Below are 6,393 nucleotides of genomic sequence, written 5' to 3'. Positions count from 1 at the left end.
AACTGGAATATATCCCCTAAGTTCCGGCAAATCGAGCCGAAGTTGCTCAAAATAAGGATGCGCGTAACGCGGTCTCGGCTACTCTTTCAGTCTACAAGTGAAGTGGGGTTCTATTTCGGTCCAGAAGCTACAAAGTATGCGTTCAAAAACTCTTTCTGTTTCCGTTTCACTGCAAACCAAGACCAACACGAGTTAGTTTAGAGTCCCCGGGACTGAAAAATATTTCGCAAGTTCCGGGAAATCGAGCCGAAGTTGCTCAAAATCACGATGCGCGAAACGTGGTCTCGGCTACTGTTTCAGTCTTAAAGCGAAGCATGGCCATATTTCGGCCCACAACCTCGAAAGTGAGCATTCAAAAAGTTTTGCTGTGTCCATTTCACTGCAAAACAAGGCCATCGGCACCTAGTTTAGCGTCCAAGGCACTGGAAAATATCCCCGAAGTTCCAGGAAATGGCGCCGAAGTTTGTCAAAATCACGATGCGCGCAACGGCCTCTCGGCTATTCTTTCAGTCTTAAATTTAAGTAAGGCTATATTTCGGCCCTGAAGCTCGAAGGTGAGCGTTCAGAATGTTTTGCTGTGTTCATTAAACTGCATACCAAGGTCATCGGGAGTTAGTTTAATGTCCCCGGGACTTTAAATTATTCGCCAACTTCCGGGAAATCGAGCAAAAGTGGCCCGAAATCACGATGCAGGTAAGGCGGTCTCGGCTACTCGTTCAGTCTTAAAATTAAGGGGGGCTATATTTCGACCTAGAAGCTCGAGACCGGGCGTGCGCTAATTTTACCTGTGTCTATTTCACTGACATCTTAGGCCATCAGGAGTTAGTTTAGAGTCCCTGGGACTGGAAAATATTTCCCAAATTCTGGCAGATCGAGCCAAAGTTGCTCAAAATCACGATGCGCGTAAGGCGGTCTCGGCTACTCTTTCAGTCTTAAAATGAAGTGGGGCTATATTTCGGCCGAGAAGCTCGACGCCGAGCGTGCGCTCCTTTTGCCTGTGTACATATCACTGAAAACTAAGTTCATCAGGAGTTAGCATAGAGTCCTCGGGACTGGAAAATATTCCCCGAATTCCGGCAAATCAAGCCAAAGATGCTCAAAATCACGATGCGCGTAAGGCGGTCTCGGCTACTCGTGTACTCCGAAAATGAAGTGGGGCTATATTCGGTTCTACAAGCTCGACACCGAGCGTGCTCTCCTTTTACCTGTGTCCATTTCACTAAGAACTAAGTCCATCAGGAGATAGTTTAGAATCCTCGAGACTGGAAGCTATCCTCAAGTTTCGGCAAATTGAGCCATACTTTCTTAAAATTACGATAAGCGTACGGCAGTTTCGTTTACTCTTTCAGTCTTAAAATGAACTGGGGCTACATTTCGGCCTAGAAGCTCGAAACCGAGCGTGCGCTTCTGTTGCCTGTCACCATTTTACTGAAAACTAAGGCCATCAAGAGTTAGGTTAGAGTCCCCGGGACTGGAAAATATCCCCCAAGTTTTGGTAGATCGAGCCATAGTGGCTAAAAATGTCGTTGCGCTTAAGGCGGTTTCGTGTGCACTTTCAGTCTTAAAATAAAGTGGGGCTATATTTCGGCCTACAACCTGGAAACCGAGCGTGCGCCCCTTTTACCTGTGTCCATTTCACTCAAAACCAAGGCATTCAGGAGTTAGCTTAGAGCTTCCGGGACTGGAAAATATCCCCCAAGTCCCAGGAAATCAAGCCGAAGTTCGACAAAATTACCATGCGCGTAAGGCGGTCCCGGCTACTCTTTCAGTCTTTAAGTGAAATGGGGCTATATTTCGGCCCAGAAGCTCGAAAGTGAACGTTCAAAAAGTTTGGCTGTGTCCATTTCACTGAAAACCAAGGCCATCAGGAATTAGTTAAGAGTGCCCGGGACTGGGAATTATCTCCCAAGTTCCGGGAAATTGAGCCGAAGTAGCCCAAAATCACGATGCGCGTAAGGCGGTCTCGGCTACTCTTTCAGTCTTAAAGTGAAGTAGTGCTATGCTTCGGGCCAGAAGCTCAAAAGTGAGCGTTCAAAAAAATGTGCTGTGTCCATTTCACTGCCAACCAAGGCAATCAGCAGTTAGTTTAGAGTCCCCGGGACTGGAATATATCCCCGAGGTTCCGGGAAATCGAACGCAAGTTGGTCAAAATCACGATGCGCGTAAGACGGTCTCGGCTACTCTTTCGGTCTTAAAGTAAAGTGGGGCTATATTTCGGCCGAGAAGCTCGAAAGTGACCCTTTAAAAAGTTACGCTTTGTGCATTTAACTACAAACCAAGGCTATCAGGAGTTAGTTTAAAGTGCCCCGTACTGAAAAATATGCCCCAAGTTCCGGGAAATCGAGCTGAACTTGGTCAAAATCACGATGCTCGTAAGGCGGTCTCGGCTACTATTTCAGTCTTAAGGTGAAATAGGGCTATATATCGGCCATGAGGCTCGAAAGTGCGCATTCAAAAAAATGTGCTGTGTCCATTTCACTGTAAACCAAGGCAATCAGTAGTTAGTTTAGAGTCCCCGGCACTGGAATATATCCCCAAATTCCGGGAAATCGAACGCAAGTTGGTCAAAATCACGATGCGCGTAAGACGGCCTTGGCTACTCTTTCAGTCTTAAAGTAAAGTGGGGCTATATTTCGGCCCAGAAGCTCGAAAGTGACCCTTTAAAAAGTTACGCTTTGTCCATTTAACTGCACACCAAGGCCATCAGGAGTTAGTTCAAAGTGCCCCGGAATGGAAAATATCCCCCAAATTCCGGGAAATCGAGCTGAACTTGGTCAAAATCACGATGCTCGTAAGGCGGTCTCGGCTACTATTTCAGTCTTAAAGTGAAGTACGGTTGTATTTCGCCCCAGAAGCTCGAAACTGAGCGTTCAAAAAGTTTTCCTGCGTCCATTTCACTGCGAACCAAGGCTATCAGGAGTTAGTTTAGAGTCCCCGGGACTTGAAAATATCGCCAAAATTCTAGAAAATCGAGCGAAAGTTGCTCAAAATCACGATGCGCGTAGGGCGGTCTCGCCTACTCTTTCAGTCTTAAATTAAAGTGGGACTATATTTCATCCCAGAAGCTCGAAAATAAGCGTTCAAAAAGGGTTACTGTGTTAATTTCACTGCAAACCAAGGCCATCAGGAGTCAGTTTAGACTACTCGGGACTGGAAAATATCGCCCAAGTTCGGAGAAATCGAGCCGAATTTTGTCAAAATCACGATGCGTGTAAAGCGGTCTCGGCTACTCTTCCATTCTTAAAGTGAACTGGGGCTATATTTCGGCCCAGAAGCTAGAAAGTGAAAGTTCAAAAAGTTTTGCTGTGTTCATTTCACTGAAAAAAACCAAGGCCATCAGGAGTTAGTTTAGAGTCCTCGGGACTGGAAAATATCGCCCAAGTTCGGGGAAATCGAGCCGAATTTTTCAAAATCACGATGCGCGTAAGGCAATCTCGGCTACTCTTTCATTCTTAAAGTGAACTGGGGCTATATTTCGGCCCAGAAGCTAGAAAGTGAAAGTTCAAAAAGTTTTGCTGTTTCCATTTCACCGCAAACCAAGCCACATCAGCAGATTGTTTACAGTGTCCGGGACATCAAAATATCACCCAAGTTCCGGGAAATCGAGCCGAAGTTTGTGAAAATCACGATGCGCGTAAAGGAGTCTCGGCTACTCTTTTAGTCTTAAAGTGACGTGGCTGTATATTTGGGCCCAGAAGCTCGAAAGTGAGCGTTCAGAAAGTTATGCTGTGCCCATTTCACTGCAAAGCAAGGCCCTCAGGAAGTAGTTGACAGTCCCCGGAACTGGAAAATATCCCACAAGTTCCGCGAAATCGAGACGAAGTTGGTCAAAATAACGATTCGCGTAAGGCAGTCTCGGCTACTTTTTCAGTCTTAAAGTAAAGTGGGGCTATATTTCGGCCCAGAAGCTCGAAAGTGACCCTTTAAAAAGTTACCCTTTGTGCATTTAACTGCAAACCAGGGCCATCAGGAGTTACTTTAAAGTCCCCCGGACTGGAAAATATCCCCCAAGTGCCGAGAAATTGAGCTGAACTTGGTCAAAATCACAATGCGCGTAAAGCGGTCTCGCCTCCTGTTTCATTCTTAAAGTGAACTGGGGCTATATTTCGGCCCAGAAGCTAGAAAGTGAAAGTTTAAAAAGTTTTGCTGTGTTTATTTCACTGCAAACCAACGCCATCAGGAGTTAGTTTAGACTGCTCGGGACTGGAAAATATCGCCCAAGTTCGGAGAAATCGAGCCGAATTTTGTCAAAATCACGATACGCGTAAGGCGGTCTCGCCTACTCTTTCATTCTTAAAGTGAAGTGGGGCTATATTTCGGCCCAGAAGCTAGAAAGTTAAAGTTCAAAAAGTTTTGCTGTGTCCATTTCACCGCAAACCAAGCCACATCAGCAGATTGTTTACAGTTTCCGGGAGACATCAAAATATCCCCCAAGTTCCGGGAAATCGAGCCGAAGTTTGCGAAAATCACGGTGCGCGTAAAGCAGTCTCGGCTACTCTTTTAGTCTTAAAGTGACGTGGCTGTATATTTGGGCCCAGAAGCTCGAAAGTGAGCGTTCAAAAAGTTACGCTGTGCCAATTTCACTGCAAAGCAAGGCCCTTAGGAAGTAGTTTAGAGTCACCGAAACTGGAAAATATTCCCCAAGTTCCGCGAAATCGAGACGAAGTTGGTCAAAATAACGATTCGCGTAAGGCGGTCTCGGCTACTCTTTCAGTCTTAAAGTGAAGTAGGGCTATATTTGGGTCCAGAAGCTCGAAAGTGAGCGTTCAAAAAGTTTTCCTCTCTCAATTTCACTAAAAACCAAGGCCAGCATGAGTTAGTTTAGAGTCCCCGGGACTGGAAAATATCTTTTAAGTTCTGGCAACTCAAGCCGAAGTTGGTCAAAATCACGATGCGCCTAAGGCGGCCTCGGCTACTCTTTCAGTCTTAAAGGGAAGTGGGGCTCTATTTCGGACCAGAAGCTCCAAAGTGAGCAATGCAAAAAATTTGCTGTGTCCATTTCACTGCAAACCAAGGCCATCAGGAGTTAGTTTAGAGTCCCCGGGACTGCAATATATTTCCCAAGTTCCGAAACATCGAGAAGACGTTGGTCAAAATCACGATGCGCGCAAGACGATCTTGGCTAGTCTTTCAGTCTTAAAGTGAAGAGGGGCTATATTTCGGGCCAGAAGCTCGAAAGTGAGCGTTTAAAAAGTTTGGCTGTGTCTATTTCAATGCAAACCAAGAAAAAGAGGAGTTAGTTTAGCGTCTCCGGGACTGGAAAGTATCCCCCAAATTCCGGGAAATCGAGCCGAAGTTGGTCAAAATCACGATGCGCGCAAGGCGGTCTCAGCTATTCTTTCAGTCTTAAAGTGAAGTTGGGCTATATTTTAGGCCAGAAGCTCGAAGATAAGCGTTCAAAAAGTTTTGCTGTGTCCATTTCAATGCAAACCAAGGCTATCAGGAGTTAGTTTAGAGTCCCCTGGACTAAAAAAATATCCCCCAAGTTGCGGGAAATCGAGCCGAAGTTGGTCAAAATCACGATTCGCGTAAGGCGCTCTCGCTTACTCTTTCAGTCTTTAAGAGAAGTGGGGCTATATTTGGGCCAAGAAGCTGGAAAGTGAACGTTCAAAGAGTTTTGCTGTTTCCATTTCAATGCGAACCAAGGCCATCAGGGGTTACTTAAGAGTCTTCGGGACTGGAAAATATCCACCAAGTTCCGGGAAATCGAGCCGAGGTTGGTCAAAATCACGATTTGCGTAAGGTAGTCTCGGCTACTCTTTCAGTCTTAAAGTGAAGTGGGGCTATATTTCGGGCCAGAAGCCCGAAAGTGAGCTTTCAAAAAGTTTTTCTGTGTTCATTTCACTGCAAACCAAGGCCATCAGGAGTTAGTTTGGCGTCCCCAGGACAAGAAAATATGCCCTAAGGCCCGGGAAATTGAGCCGAGGTTGGTCAAAATCACGATGCCCCTAAAGTGGTCTCGGCTACTCTTTCTGTCTTAAAGTGAAGTGGGGCTATATTTCGGGCCAGAAGCCCGAAAGTGAGCGTTCAAAAAGTTTTGGTGTGTCCATTTCACTGCAAACCAAGGCCATCAGGGTTTAGTTTAGAGTGCCCGGGACTGAAAAAAATTGCCCAAGTTCCGGTTAATAGAACCGAAGTTGATTAAAATCAGGATGCGCGAAATGCGGTATCGGCTACTGTTTCAGTCTTAAAGTGAAGTGGGGCGATATTTCGGTCCAGAAGCCCGAAAGTGAGCGTTCAAAAAGTTTTGCTGTGTTCTTTGACTGAAAAACAAGGCCATCACGAGTTAGTTTAGCGTCTGTGTGTCAAAATCACGATGCTCCCAAAGCGGTCTCGGCTAATCTTTCAGTCTTAAAGTGAAGTGGGGCTATATTTCTGTCCAGAAGCTCGAAA

The sequence above is a fragment of the Orbicella faveolata genome, unplaced genomic scaffold (assembly GCF_042242905.1).
Source record: "Orbicella faveolata isolate gen_17 unplaced genomic scaffold, um_ofav_v1 contig_35, whole genome shotgun sequence".
NCBI lineage: Eukaryota > Metazoa > Cnidaria > Anthozoa > Scleractinia > Merulinidae > Orbicella > Orbicella faveolata.
The sequence above is the reverse complement of the archived record's forward strand: the minus strand, read 5'-3'. Positions refer to the sequence as shown.